Source organism: Cyprinodon tularosa, unplaced genomic scaffold (assembly GCF_016077235.1).
Source record: "Cyprinodon tularosa strain WSP-4 unplaced genomic scaffold, ASM1607723v1 ctg968, whole genome shotgun sequence".
NCBI lineage: Eukaryota > Metazoa > Chordata > Actinopteri > Cyprinodontiformes > Cyprinodontidae > Cyprinodon > Cyprinodon tularosa.
This window is the reverse complement of record NW_024039749.1, coordinates 132,144-148,880: the sequence shown is the minus strand read 5'-3', so window position 1 is coordinate 148,880 and position 16,737 is coordinate 132,144.

Here is a 16,737-nt window from a genome sequence, read left to right as displayed (position 1 = left end):
ACCTGCTCTTCTCCCATGATATTAATAGTATTTAATTTGTTCCTATTTGTTCAGAAATCAAAAATCAACTCCCTTGTTTTAGTGACATTCAGGATCACAACTGTTTGCACTGATATACTCATAAAACAACAAGAACCAATCTCCAGGCATTTCCATAATTCCTGGATTTATTAGGTTTCTCTTCATTACTAACATGCAAAACCAAAAAAAAAAAAAATGATATTAAAAATATTCTTCGTTTATTGCTAAAAGAGGGATTTTTAATTTTTTTTTATTTTTATTGATTAAAACATATGGTCATCTTAATAAACTGTAAATATAAATCCGGAATGTCATGATCTTGGCACTGATGACTTGATTATTAGTTCATTAATTTCCCTCTGGGATTATTAAGGTATTTCTGATTCTGATTTCTTTCACCTGCTTAGCTCCTCCCTGCTTAGCTCCGCCCAGTTTTGCTCTCATCTGATTCTCCTGTTCAAGCTCCTATTTAAGCTGCCTGTTTCCAGCCGTCAGTGCCAGATTATTCGAGCAAAGTGTGAGAGTTCTCTAGGGTACCCTACTATGTTTTCATTACCTAATCCTGACCTGTTTCTGCTTCTGGACTCCTGAGTTTGGTTTGCCTCTGTTCCGGTCTGGTTCGGCCTGTTCCTGTTTTTGGAATGCTGTTTGGATTCTGCCTATTAAAGACCTTTAGCAAACATTGATTTTGGTATACTGTTACCGCCTGGTTCTTGCCGGTCCCTGTTTCTAGTTCCTGTACAGAGATCACTTACTTTTTCTACAATTATGAGTTCTAAAGAAAAAGCTAGCTAAATAGTCAATATGTGACTGCAGTAACAGAATGCAAAATTGATTAAAGACTGAACATCATCAGCATCATTCTAATCTAAATTCCTGTCTGGTTGGTGAGACTTAAAAGGTTTTTTTTTAGTTTGTTTAAGAAAAGTACCTTTAAACAACAAAAGGAGTTGACAGTGATTTATTCAGGCTTTATATTTTCCAGAATTGTTTCTTTTTTCATTTTAAAAAGCTTATGACTCCCTGGTGGCATATGCCATCTTCTAGAGTGTAGTTGAAGCAGAACCTCATCTAAAGTTAAGTGGAAATTGGTTAGATAAGCTTATCAGAAAGGGGAGCTCTATTCTAGGATGCCCCCTGGATCCAATGCGGTGAGAGAAGAACTCAAGCAAAAATGACAACACTATTGGACAATGACTCCCATCCAATGCATGATGCTGTTGCTGCACTGGATACCTCTTACAGTGACAGACTGCTGTGTCCAAATTCATAAAAGTGTGTTCTAGCAGGTCCTCGCTCCCGGCAGCTGTTAAGATTTATAATCATTACATTTCACAGAAAACTCATTAAGTGTTTACAGTACTCCTATTATTTGCACAGTTTTTCAATGTATTGCTAACAGGCTGCTGTTGGTTTACTGTATACAAATGTGAGTACACATTTTGTGCATTTTTTTATTATTACCCTTCTTACGGCACATTTCTTTGAATCTAAAGATGCTGTTTTTATGTTTGAAAAGTATTTTTTTCCCTAATGCTTTGAATTTACCTCTAGTTTACAGTTTTGAATTCTATTTGCTTCTGTTTTTTTCCTTGGAGTGACTGTTAATGCTTCCATTTTGCTCTCACTTCGCTGCTGGAGCACTTTTTTGCACTGAGGGAGGGTAGATGGATAAAACATTGTCCACATTGCAATGTATTTTCCACCACTAGATATTAGATGCTGCAGGGAACATCTTAAATTCAATCAGCCACAGCTGATTTATATCAAAGTTTGATAATAAAGAACCAATCTGTTGGTTTGTTATTTCAAAATAGAGCTATATTAATCCATCAAATTCAAGGAGTCAGAGATGTATCTTTTCATTATCTTGTAGAGCGTCGATTAGATGGACCTGTTGGTCTTGATTTAAAGACGCAGGGTTTCAACCAACAAACTTGCACCCCTCAAGGCATGATTTTTTTCCTTTTCACAAACAGCTCCTGATTTACCATTTAAATGCTAAAGCTTTCAAATGTGAATGTTTTTTTCCAAGATGGCATATAATGTATTCACCACAATCTATAGATATAAAACAGTCCTGCTGATTACAATGCTCAAAGAATACAAGTACCAATATACTTTAATGTTATATTCTGTGCAGAAGGGAATGATGTAATATTGCTGGTTAAATTAGAAAAGAAAAAAATTGTTTTATTTGAAGTATGGAGAAGGTTTCTCATTACCATTTACAAATAAGCTTACATCTAATTTTTCTCTTTCAGGTTTTGCATTGTATTCCATTTCACCTTTCTAATTTAGTCTCAGTATTTTATTTGTGCCCGTTTCCTAATAACCCAGCAGCCTGGAGCTTGTACAGTACAAAATGTGCCAACTGCTACTGTCATAACAGATGCTGAATGAACAAAAGCTTACCTTGAGTAAAGATCCTAATCTACTCCTGTCCTTATCACAGTACCCCACCTCAAAATAGTAGTATATCTCAAGGTGAAAAGCCATTTAAGATTTGACTGTTTTCCCAGAGTGGGTATTACTTGCCTTCATCTGGTATCTGCAGAAAGAATTTAATCAGAAGTGATGGCTGTAAAAATATAAAAAATAAAGACTCTTTAAGATATGATTTTTAAGAGTTCAACATAACTGACATTTGATTTAATGCCCTAAGCAATTTACAGAGGAGAAAGACATTTTTTGTTGGCACCAATAAGCATCTGGAATAATTATGGAAAGATATTTTATTTTACGTCTAATTTTGACAGAACATGTAGAATTGGCATATTTTCTACAATAGACTTGACTTTCAAGGTAAGTTCACCAGTTTTTTTCAAGGTTCGGTGGAGGTTGGTTGAGGACCCAATTACAGAGATGAATAGGCATATATTTACTGATGCGTCGCCGCATGTTTCGAGCTCCAACAGCAAGACCTCTGTGTCGGTGCATGTTTCGTTACAAGAAAGTCATATGACCGATACAGGAGCTGTTGACACGCTAAACTATGTTTATAAGCGCATCTGTCAACACAACGCATCTGCAAAATAAATTCTCTGATATTTTCCAGTTTATCATCAAATGAATCTAGAAATATGTAGCAGCCTCAAGGCAAAAGAAAGGTTACAGCTGATTTCGATTGTTTTCATTTTCTTGTTATGTCATCCTGTTCTTCTCCGTTATCACTCAACTTATTGACTCTTGGTTTGCTGTTCTCACTGTAGTTATTTTATATAAATAAATCCTAGTCCACAAACATCCTTATTCACATGTTCACTTACATTTTTCTGTTATATGTTCACATTTATGGATTGCATCTAAAAATAACAAACATATTTTCACTTTGAAAAAATAAATGAAATAATGCATTGCAGCAAATAATGGCCTAAATCATATCATAGGTTGTCAATTTATTTTTATAATTTATTTAAAGCTACAGTGTGTAATAATTACAGGGATATACAGTCAGAAATGTAATATATTATACATAACTATATTATTTATCATCATCTATGAGCTCATTCTCTTAACCTTAATATTTGCGTTGCCTTAGAATTCGTTATTTATAATTACATAGGAGCGGGTCTCGCAGCCATGGAGGCAGACATCTTTGCGCTACGGCAGCGCATAGCCAACAAACTAGCGATTGTGAGATCGCCCATTACGCTCGAAAGTAACTACGGCAAGTTGAGAGAGATGAACTGAGACGGTACTGAACAATAGATGGCAGTATTAAAATTAGCTATGTAAACAAACCTCATCACTTGAGAAGGTAGGTGATGCGGACGTCGTGGAAGACATTAGTCCCGTAACGCTCGCCGTACTGTTGGGGGGGAGAAGCGGTGGGGGGGAGATGTTCATGTTGCTGCGGTCTGCATTCTGACCGCTAGATGTCGCTGAAAATTACACACTGTAGCTTTAACACCTTTTGGGATTAATAAAGTATTTTTGATTTTAATTGAATCAAATCAGTGTCAGTTTAGTCTGTAAAAGAGGCTGCCTGTAGTGATTTTAAATGTCCAGCAGGTTTCAGTATTCAGTGACATAGTATCGAAACAGTATCAATACAGTTTGGTAATGTGTCGAAACGCTTCATGACGCCTCATGAAACCATCACTACAGAGATGTGTTCTTGCAGATTTAATTTAAATTCTGATGGCAACAGAAGCATAAACCCAAGAACAAAATGAAGAAATCAAAATCTAGGAGACACCAGGGAGAAAAACACACACAGGGAGCAAGGCAAAAAAGAAAAATCAGCACTGATGAACTGCAGAGGAGGATAATATATAGGAGACAGAACCAAGAGTGGAGTAATCAGTTAATTGGGAGCAGGTGTGGACAGAAACAGCTAGAAAGGAGCCAAGGGGGAAAGGAAACTGGCACTAGAGGGCAACAGAGAGTATCACAAAAACACAACAATGCCAGAAAACAACCACAAAGACACAAATATGCATTTAAACTAAAAATAAACCTAAATAAAGGACAGAACCCAGGCAGTTTTCAGTTGGGTAAAGGTCAGGTTTTTCCAGTATTTTATTATCAACTAACATTATCTGTTTTTAAAACCAGTTTTATATGTGCCTGGGATCATTGTTATATTGGAACAGCAACTGAACAATTCTTTTCATGTTTTCCTTACTTCATGATTCCATCCATGGTGCAATGTGCTAGAACCATTGACAGAAAAACTTATCATCAAGATGATGCTTTCACTATCATGCGTGAAAGTAAAACATCTCTTAGTCTAAGTAAATACTTAACTTGCTTGTCATTGTGGACAATGATGGTTTTATAGCCTTGGGGTTTCCTAAGATGTTCCTGATAATCCTCACCAATTTCATTTGATATATGTATAAGAATCCCAGACAACCATTAAAAGTGACTTTTGAAATAATAAATCAGGCATTGTTAATAATCTGAAAAAGGCTGCATCCTCAACGCAATAACATTTAGAGACTGTACTGAAAAGTAGTGTCTGAGGCAGAAAAGCAATTGCAAAAAAAAAAGGGTATCTACTTCGGTTACCTTAAAAGATTAAAACGTTCATGCTGATTATTAATGTCTCTACCTCTGAGTGGAGCTAAACAGCTCTCTCCTTTTTTCCTAAGTAGTTTTGTATCACATATTGAAATTTTGGATCAGAATATTTCAGAGATGCTCCTATAAAAGTCTGCAACAGCTCAGGTATTTTCAAATATTCAGGAAACCTCATACATTATTAACCGACATTGTGAAATCTAAAATAGTGTCTTTAAATAATTGATTTGAAAGTCTTCATAGACTTATATTATAAATAAAAGTGGCCAGTAATTGATTTCAGTGATTGATTTAGTTTAAAGGCTTTTAATGTATTATACAAGCTGGTTTCAGAACAGGGATAACATTCTGTTTTTTTTTTTATCGTTTTTTTTATCAGGAGGTGATATAAAAGACAGATTTTGAATTTTTCAGCAGCGTTCTGCCGCGTCAAAGTGTATTGAAATACCCCTTTCAAGGTTTCTAGAAATATAGCATCTTATTTCACATGTAGCTTTGTTGCAACATGGCAAAGCATAATTGCACTATTTTGCTATCCCACAGCCTAAGTGGGTAACTTTCAGACAGTAATTACAGAGATCAAATGTCCCATGTCAGAAAAAAAATCTCTCTTTCAAATAAGCTTTTGTAACTTTATTAAAAAACTAAATTGTGATCCACCCCCTCTGGTTTTATCATAAAAATCCTGGAGTATTAACAAGGCGTTGTTGGATATGTTTTTCTAAATAAGTGTACCCAGGCTTTTCAGTCGTGGCTGATTGTGCAAATTAAGATGCAGCTGTGTCCAACATCCATTAGGGATGGAGATGTTCTTTTCTTTGTTTGGAAACATCATTATGTTTACCTCAGCTGTCTGTGTATGGTTAATGCACCCCCAGCCCCAAGTTCTTGAGTAAAATATATGCAAGTGTCGACATGTTTAAAAAAAAATGTAGACTGTAGTACATTTTTAATAAACACAAGAGAAAATAGCAGCGGAGATTGTTACGCACTGAAATGCCTTTTTTAGTCAATATTTGATTAAATACATTTTTGTCTGTCATGCTATCGTGTGAACACACACCCTGTGAGTTAAGACAATAGATTTAAGAGTCATTCCAGCTTGATCATTATTAATCAGTAAACAAAAGTGTATCATCTCCTCTTAAACAATTAGATTAACTAAAATTTAAATAAAAAAAATTTATTAAAAATTCTTAAATTAGCAAGGAAACTCAACGAAAGCTTAATAGCTCTTATGTACACAAATAAGAAAAAAACACAAAACAACCAGTAGTAGAAATGCTTTTCTTTTGCTTTGTTTGGAAGGAGAAGACTGCTTTAAAGAAAGAAAGAAAGAAAGAAAGAAAGAAAGAAAGAAAGAAAGAAAGAAAGAAAGAAAGAAAAAAAAAGATGCTTCTATTGTGGTCATTTTGACTGCATGGAAAAAAGACTCTTCATAAGTTTGGATCAAAGTTTGAAGAGTGTCACCTCTTGCTAGTAGGCTGGATGATATCTGCCCTGTGTGGTTTGGGTCGGAGTTAAAGAACTGCTTTTGTTAGAAGTACTGGAGATCAATACCACAAATCTGCCCCCTTTGAATGGCCATTTTTCATCAGGCAGGTTAACAAGCTCTTTTTATTAACAGCTAGAACTATAAGAGAAAAAATGCAATTTATCCTAACCTATCGTCCTCACTAAGTCAATATAAAAACAGACATTTACAAAGCCCTTGTACAAAGAACATTCCCACTATTAACTTAACTTACGTTGTTTGAAAATGTAAAAACACTGAAGTGGTTTCCTTTAACCCCCTTTTCAGGCTTGTTCTAGAGGTGACCCTTACCCAGTACCGGATATAAATGACTGAATTACCTGCTCAGTATGTCATCCACTCGAGCACAAGCCTTTTAATGAACCGTGCACTTCAAATAACCCAACAAGGCATTTATTAAAAGCACAAATTCCTTTGTGCTCACACTTGGCTGAGTGTGAGGTTAACAGAACCTTGCATACTTCCATGAATCACTTGTAGTGTGTTAATTTTTAATCCCACACATCTGCGTGAATCTCATTTATTATCACACCTTTTCAGATCCCACATATTTTATGCTTCAGTTTGTTAGATGTAGTCTCACTTTGTTCTTCTGTTCTTCTAAAAGCTCTTGATACTAATGCTTTTATCTTATTTGTCTTATGCTCATTTTATTTACAATTATTTTGCTGATGCTAATATAAAACAACAGTTTCCTTCAGGTGATTGATTAAAGCAACCCTGTGTATCTTTTAGCTATTAGAGAAACTATACCAGTACTATCCAGGCTTAGTGTCCCTGGAGGTAACTGGCAGCACAAAGTCTCCCTGTGTGTTTTTAAATGTCATAGCAGCTCCTTTTGGACCAGGGGACTGTAAGTCAATGAGTTACTTGTAAACACAAAGCCATATTCACCTCTCTAGAATAAATACTACATCAGAGAACCAAACAAATGTGTGTGATCTTATAGGTGTCATATTTGTTTTGCTGCCTAACAAATACTTTTAGTTTAGTTAGCTCCTGTGTTTAAGGGGAACTTAGACTGTTGTAATTCAGCGCTCTGGTTCACATGACTCATTCAGTGACTAATCCGGCCTTTTCAGGTAGGCCAGTTTTTTGGAAGGGGAGACAACACAGTAAGGCCCCGTCCACACAAAGTCAAAACGAACACGAAACGCTAATATTTTCCAGAACGTTTGTCGTAAAGACGGAGACGTAAAATAAATGTGATCGACCACACAAATGCATGAAAACGCTGCAAAATGTATGCCAGGCCTGTAACTGGCGCTGTGGTGCCAAAGCAAAAATAGGCGAAAACAGGCAACGAAATGTTGGAAATGCTCAGTAATATTTATACATGGTTGCCCTGCGGGTCCATTTTCGTGGTTCAGTCAAATTCAGGTGCTGAACTATGTCGTCGATATTGCTCTGTTCTTCCTGGAGATATTCCAGAAGAAGAAGATTCTGTTGTAAGCCCGACAGCAGGGTGAGTAGCATGAGCAGCAACCATTCAACACAGTACGGCGCCATTGTTGTTGTGATACTGTGTCGCACATGCGTGTTTAGAGGCGACGCTATGACGCATGCGTGTAAGAAAAAAAATGCGGTTAGAGCTAAAGATGGAACCGCGTAAATGGCGTTTCAAAATCTTCCCACTCTGAAGGCTTAATAAAAAAAAAGATTGTTTACAGATCCCCGAAACGCCGGCTTCGTATGGATGAGAGGCTGGTTTGGTGAAAAATTTGTGCGTTTAGGCCAGGGTTTGACTTCGTGTGGACGGGGCCTCAATCAATATACACCAAGTGCTGTATATTGACCTGAAGAACAATCTTTATTTTTATAGACTATAATCTATATTTTAAAATTCAGCAAATACTTGTTTTGAAGTAGCTTTCATATCTACGTGAAGATAGCAGTAATGAAATTCTAGACACCGGAAAATATGTCCCCTGATAGTCTGAAGATATATATTTTTTATCTTTTACATATTATTTATGCATACCAGGTCAGAGCACGTGTCTGCAGATTAGTAATACATACCTTATTTATTTATTTTACAAAAGCTCTAGAAAGAACCTGGAAATGAAGACAAATGTAGGGCCTATGATCATCAGAGCACTCCAAACCAGGGTTTCTTAATCCTTGTCCTCAGGGCCCAATGTCCTTCAGGTTTTAGATGTGCCTCTACTCGAACACACCTGATTCTGTTTGGTCTGCTCCTTTCTGGCTGTGTGTGTGTATGTTGGTTTGTGTCATGCTCCTTCCTAGATGCAACTAAAGCTCGTCTGGCAGCAGACTTAAAAGAGAGCAGATTCCCTGAAGAAGGCACCAGCAGATTATTGATCTCCGAGTGGTAAACAAGCCTGAACCTCTCTAGAAAGCATTCCTTGTTTTTGTCATGTAACTCAACATCTTCTCCAGAATTCTTCCATGCCTTTTGGAATCGACTTCTAGCTTTGCCTTGTTCCAGTCAAACTCCGGATCCTACAGTGTTTTTCCTTCCGTTCAGGCATCCTAACCGTTCTGCTCTTAAGCCAGCCAAGATTACTCAGAGCTGCCAAGTTCCTTGCCAAGAAAACCTGTCTATCCTCCAACGCTCTGACAGTACCGCCTCATCCCTCTGGATCTTATCTCTTTATAATCAAAAGTAAGCCAACTAAACCATAGAATATTCATATTTATTACATTACATTATATAATCAAGTGAAAAAAACAGCTGCTAAATGATTATTATTACCTTAGCAGGAATTTTAACCTACCTTTACAGCTTCTGCACTGAGAACTAAATTAGATACATTTTAACATCACACTAGGGACAACTTTCTTGAGGTTTTTTTTTCTCTTAATTTATATGCCTGTTTGTTAAACAATCAATTAATGGTCATGTCTGACCAAAATAAAACACATGACTGATTTGAAAATAAAAGGTTAAGATTTCTGACAGAATATGGCACATTGCAAGGATGTTATTTGTATTTTTTTTATATTATGACACCTTTCAAGCATTTCTAAAGACTTGTTCTTTATATTTTCATAATACTAAACAATCCTTGTCAAAATTGCTGAAGCTTTTTAGAATTTTGTTGGACACATTTGACACCAATCAAGGGAAATCTGGGAGATCTTGGCAGCCAGTCAATAATAGCTTGTCAATTATCCAGTCAGCAATGAACAACTACAGTGCTGTCTTACATAAATTAGTATTAGCTTCATTAATGATGCCAGGTCTGACACATTCTGGAGAGAGGTTGTCTGACTCTTTTTGCTTGTTAGAAGCTGTGGCAGCACAAGCATGACCAGATGAAAAAACTTGAAAGAAGCAGTTTGATGTGCTTTCTACTGGCCCACAGTACACAGCCCTCAGCAAATAATGCTTCTCGGTGTGGTTAATGAAGATAGATATGTATGGTCAAATACATTTACTGCTGAGGCAATGGCTTAGCAGTCTTTGAAGTGGTGCTTTTTGAATGCTAATGTTTTTCCTGACCTATTTGCTTCTTTACATTATGGAAATTACTGATGGCTTCGGTGCCCATTGAGGCTGCGAGCATGCTGGTGCAGCACAACAACAATATAATTAACACAGGAAAATATTCATAAACTTTCTCACAAGAACCAATACATTAGAAGCAGTACTGCATCTGCATTTTTTAAAATATATTTGACCAGTTGTGGAACATTACTATTAAAGTCAGAATCTTATTATGTTAAAACAGATAAAACTCTTGGTGAAGACATTTGTTTGACAGCTTGAATATGGAAGAACTCCCTTGGGTCCAGAAGACTTTCCCCAATACCCCCACCTTGCCATCTGTCTGAATCCATTGTAGCTTGTTAGAAATCCCACAAGGATACTCAGGGGGAAGAAAGACAGAAACACAGAAAAGTGCTTTTAGGAACCGCAGCACAACCTTAGCTTGTCACGAGTGCTGAGGATAACTCCAGGATCTTTCTTTGCCTTGAACTGCACACCGTTCGAAAACTTTTTCAAGTTTAACTTTTCTACTTTTTGAGTTGCATTCAACTTTTTTTTTTTTTTTTTTTTGCTTTTCATCTTTGAGGGTTTAAGATTCACTTGCTCATACAAAATAAGATGTGCAAGCAACCCTAAAACTGTACCAGCTGTTAACTTATAGTACAGCTTAGATGTAATTGCAATTTGTGGAAACAAGTAATTATTATTGATTAATAACATATGTACAAGATGAGCAAGGGCAGTGGCAGTTTTACCTTGTAAATACAAGATAAATTATTACAACAAGGACTTTATTTGTTGACATATTAAAAACAATCAGTTAGCTTGATCATTTGTTAAAATATGTAGTATTGCCTTTCTAGTTAAGTAATGATTTATTGTAACTACCCTTGTTTTTACCTCCACACCCATAAAATCGTAAAAGTTCTTAAAAAGAGCCAAGTCCAGCAACACTAAGTAGCCGAAAACACCTAAAAAAAATAGTTCATCACCAATGGTAGTTCTGAAGGGCCAGGATTCGCTGTAACTGAAGGAAGCACGAGGGAACCATGAATTGGCCTTAGCATGAAAATTCTTAAGGTGAATTAGTCTGTGATCTTTGGCTCCAGCCAACTTGAATTACAGTATATATTAGGGAAATATGCACAAAACTGATCTACCTCTGCATGAATGAAAAATAATTGAAATTGGAAGCAAAAGAAAGATTCTGAAAGGCTGGAAATATTTCCTCTTTTTAACAAATTAAATTTGTTGCATGTTTGGTTTTCTGTACTCTGCAGCTTTAACTGATCCTATTTATTCTAAAGTTTATACACACACTGTTGATTAACTTATTGATACCGCTGGTAGAAACATAGATAATTGCTTTAAATAATATTTATTGCATTTGTTTTCTGCATATAAAAAGGAATAATAAAATATTAAAAATAAAATAAAGAGTAGCTAATCCCCAACTCAGTTTTGTTTTGGAGATAAACTATAAATACAACCTTAAGGATGCTATCTGTATGTTGCTGTAATTATTTTGATGTTTTCTGTGTGAATTTTTTTAATTTAGCAATATTTGGTGTAATACAGGGGCTAATGCTGTTGAATTTTCCTATTGGTTAAAATGATATACGTCTATATAGCTTGGTACATGTCTACATCAAAGCCCTGGCTTTGGGAATAATAGTAATATTGATTTACCTCAGAACTTGAAACTGAGAAGTCAGAGTCTGGTTATCCCTGAGGTGATGACATTCTAGTTTCCTGCTTGTCTTTCCTTTTTTTAGTTGCCTGCATGTGAACACTCCAGTATCTTTTACAACCATAACAATGGTAAAAACTAGTGGTGGAATAGATTATTTTTTATACTAGATTACAGTAATTGGAATTAATCTAGATAAAAATGGCTTATTTGTCAAAGGCATTCATTATATGTGTGTGCTAACTAAATGATATGGTTCGTATCATATGAAATTCTAGCTCTAGAGATGAATTAGGCTAAATAAATACCACGGAAGCTACATTTTCAAAAAGCGTCCTACTTTACCAACATTCACCCAGCGATCACGAAGAAGCAAATATTATGTTGTGGTAAAATAAAATTTAAAATTACATTATATAGCCTACCTAAAGCAAACTTCTTATCTTTTGCAGCTTTCTCCATGGGATGCTGGTCATGTTTTCTTCTCTTGATAGTTTCTAAGATGGGTCACCTGTGGCCACCTGGAGAACAAGCTGAAGTGCATCATCTTCATCCACACTAATGGGCTGACACCTGGTAGCAAGCTCCTGAGCCACGAGATTGGTTAGCATGGCTGATAGAGCTGTGCTGACGGGCTTGCCTCGGTTGCTCTCAAACATTGTATCTGCGTCAAGGGATGCTTTGCATTTAGGTTGTACTTGAGACCTGAAGAACTCCTACTGTAAACTAATTCCGCATTGCACAAGGTGCAAACAGCTTTAGTCTTATCGTGGTTTCCGTTTGGAAGCTTCTTAAAAATAAATATTTCTTGACGCAAACCCAGTAGCTTTTTAGCAGCATCCATGTCAGCACATCCTGTTCAATGTGGTTATTTCACTGTAGGCCTATACATGTTGGAAACCTGATTCATTCTCGCCCCCACATAAACATCCACTCTAAAATATCAAGGTGAAATCATCATAGCTTCCTTAAAATAGACCCATAAGATGTCTGGCGTTAATGCAGCACATTAAGCCCGATACCCGTCCACCACTAGTAAAATCACTTCTCTACATGGTATTCTGGTAAAACTTTAATGTACAATAAAGTCTTACTTAGAGACATGCAACCATGACAAGTCAGGAGTTGGAATTATAAGCATAACCACCTTTGGTGCATAGCTTTTTCCAGGTCAGATTTATCTATCCTGCCAGTCAACTTAATATTTATTGTTTAGCTTCCAGTCAAACAGATCAGTTGACTTTGTGGCATCTTCAAGGAGGTTCTCACCAACCATGACTCTCAATTTATTAACTGGGTTTGGAGCAGAAATCTTTTTCTGCCCTTGGCACCAAGGTGTCCCTTAGCTCTGCTTTTCATCTTTAGGCCAATAATGAAACAGATGGATGAACCAAGAGCTTGAAGCCACCCTCTGATTCCTCAGTTCATGCAATCTGTCATTCTGGAGTCTTCAACAGCCATTGGTTGAATACACTACCAATATGATGTTTCTTCAGCAGCAGATATCATAGGTTTTGAATTATCTTGGTTATCAATCTCAGGTTTTCCCATAAAGGGACATCTATCTCTTCTCCATCTCTTCTCCATCCAAGACCACATCTGACCTGTAAGAACACTGTAGCAGCTTTAAATTGCACCTGCAAGCAGAATTGTCACCTGGCAGGCTGAAAACAGACTCCTGCACCACAGTATTTCCCAAGACAAGATGACTGGCTTTCATTCAGGTACATCCAGTTGAAATCCCATTCCAAGAAGTTGTCCCCCAGCTTCAATGGGTTCTATAAGACGATCTCTGTCATTAGTCCCTTTTGTGTCCACCTTGACCTTTTCCATAGTCTCAAGATCATTCTGTGTTTCACTTCTTGCTCATTAAGCCTTTTCTCAACAGTCTTCCTTGGCTTCCTTCTAAATCATGTCTTCCTTACAGCAATCAAGCATTCAATTGAAACTAAATATTGAATGTCTGTAGTCATGGTCTGTAGTCATAGTCTGTAGTCTGGAGTCATGGTTCATGTACAATGTGGATTAGTAAGGATATTGTCTGAACCCACTTTCTTGAATCCCTAGGTCCTTCATCATGGATGATGCACCTACTCTCTGTCGACTCTCCAACACTCAGAAGAAATCTTTTACCCACACCTGTGAGCAATTTCCTCCTGTATGAAACCAACCACCAACTACTGGAAACCAGCTACTGAAACAGGATGTCAGGCACCAGCCCCCTCTGAAAATCCTAATCCGATCCACTGGATTCGGTCCCACCAGTTCATTCAAGTTCCTCTTTCGGTTCTCTGCTTCAAACTAACTGCAATATCCTTCTCAGAGAATTGCCACCAAGACCTCAGAGTCCCTTGGGTAAATCACACCAGACGCCTGTTTCACGAAGCAGGTTTAATGAAAACTCTAAGTTTGCTAACTATTAAATAAGCAACTCTGAGTTTTCTGTTTCACAAAGAGAGGTCACTTAACCTTTATCTGTTACTGAAGTAACATTCTACCTGGAGCAAACCAGATCAGGTGCGGTTTTTTCTCAAAGACTGCTGAAAGTTGTGTGTCCTCTGTCACCGCCCTCCTTAAAGCCAATTATGCCTATCCTATGTGTGTTTATTATAGATATGAACAATGTTATTTTCAACTTTGATAAGGAAGAAATGTATTTCAAATATCAGAAATAGATATTTAGTCATGTGGATAAATGTCAAACGGGCCACTTAAAATTTGTCAAAATTTTTAGGTATCTGAAACTTAATTCTTACTTGTACAATTTTGTTTTTCTGACAATCTGAAATTCAGTTTCTGCTAGCAAAAAAAAAAAAAATAAATAAAACAAAATTCAGAAAATATGTTATTACAGTTCCAACTAGGAATATGGTTTTGACTAGGAAGAATCCTATTTACAATCCACATATTAGAATAGATCAATATGTGGATGTGCCATAGTTTTCTCCAAATGAATAAGGATTAGATTGAGACAACAATCTTCGGAACAAAGGAAAAGAGATCCAGTGTTAGATCACAGCTTTAACTACTACAGCTAGAAACCAGGGAAATTTTCTTGGTGTCATTATAAACTCAGATCTGAACCTTCAGAGGTACATTAAGGCAGTTTATAGGTTAGCCTTTTATCACATGAAGAACATTTCCAGGATTAAAGGACTAATGTCCAGGCAGGATCTAGAAAAACTGATTTGTGCGTTTATCTTTAGTTGGATCGATTACTGCAATAGTGTCTTCATAGATTTGCCAAACATATCAGCCCAGTTCTGAAGTCCTTACACTGGCTCCCTGTTGCTGAGAGATGAATCAGCACCTCGATACATAGCAGATTTGTTGTCAGTGTATCAACCTCCCAGAAACTGAGGTCTTTTTTAAGTCTACTCTAATCACCCAGAACTAGAACCAAACATGGAGAAGCAGCATTTAGTCCCTTCGCTCCACTCATCAAACTACAAGACTATAAACGTGCTGAAAGCCTGAGTTCTTTTAAGTCAAATTTTAAAACCCATTTTTTTAGAACTCCCTTTGACTGTTAAAGCTGAGCTTTCTTTAATTCAAGTTTGCTTTTACCATGTTTTTTTTTTTTCCTCATTTGCTTTTATTCTGCTTTTATTTTTCTTGTATTTTAATGGAGCCTAGGCGGAAGTTCAACTGAAGAAACTAATTGCTCTCCTACATCCACCTGCGACAAAGCTAATCAGCTTTAAACAACACCTCCACGAAAGCCAATCGGCATCCAAAGTTCATCTTAAAAGGCCTCTGATCTGCACTTGTCTGCTCCTGTGCGCAGGCGGTGGATGCGCTGTTTGACTTCATTTAGATGACACCGTTTCAATCCACCTCCAGCCCCTCCTCCACCATCATAGCTAAAGCTTCATCAGAGTGTCAACTGGTCTGGCAGAAGACCACCATGTTGAGCCTGGTTCTGCCAGAGGTTTCTTCCCAACGAGGATTATTTCTTTCCCACTGTCGCTTCATGCTTACTCATCATGGACAGGTTCTCTCAACCTGTGTTATTCAATTGGACTTCCATCTTCCAGGTCCCTCAGTGAAGCTCTAGTATCAGCTCACTCAATCCACTGGATCTCCCCATATATCTCAGCATACCGTCTCGCTAAAGCCGGGCGTACACTGCGATTTTCCAGTCGTGCGAGAATCTTTCGACTTTCAGCTTGATCGTGCGTCGTGAGTCGTGTAGTGTAAAGGGGGTTACGAGGGGCGATCAGCCTCTCACGATCACCTCCCAATCAGGAATCATGTGGTCGGACCATGCGCAAACAAGGATTCTTCTTTTTCTTCTTCCTCTCAGATGTAAACAAAGCAGTGTGGCAGGGGTGCAATGAGTGAAATGGAGTTTTGTCTGTAAAATTGACAGACCGTAATAGCCACATTTGCTCAGCCATGTCTTTTTTTCAAATACGTCATCGCCTTTTCTTTTTAGGGCTTTCAGCACAAAATTGCACAAATTGCCAAGGCATTGCGATTCACTGTAGTGTGCTTAATATTCCCCTTTGATTTGTTTGGCTTCTGGATAGACAAGTCAGAGCAGCTCCATCTCACTGCGGAGCTGAGTCCGACATGGTTTTTAGTCATGCGGTGTGAGCAGGTAGATCACATGAGAGCGTCGTGCTGCACATACATCGTGAGCTTTGAACTCACGCTGTACGACTATACCCTGCAGTAGGGGTGGAACGGTTCACAAAATCGACGGTTCGTTACGGTTCACGGTTTCGTGGTCCCGGTTTTCGGTTTGGTTCGGTTTATGTTTATTGTTACACCGAAAAATCAAAAAAATTTATAAAAATTATAAAAAATTAATGAATTAAAAAAAAATGAAATTAATGAAAAAAAAAAAGAAATGTATGAATTGTAATTATTTTTAATGATTCGCGGAAACCATGGATCATTTCCGCATGTTTTGCTGCTTTGAATTTAATCATCTCGCGCATGCTCTCTACGATCTCCAAGGAACTCAGAGCGGAGCGGACAGGAGCCACAGAGGAGGCTGTAGGC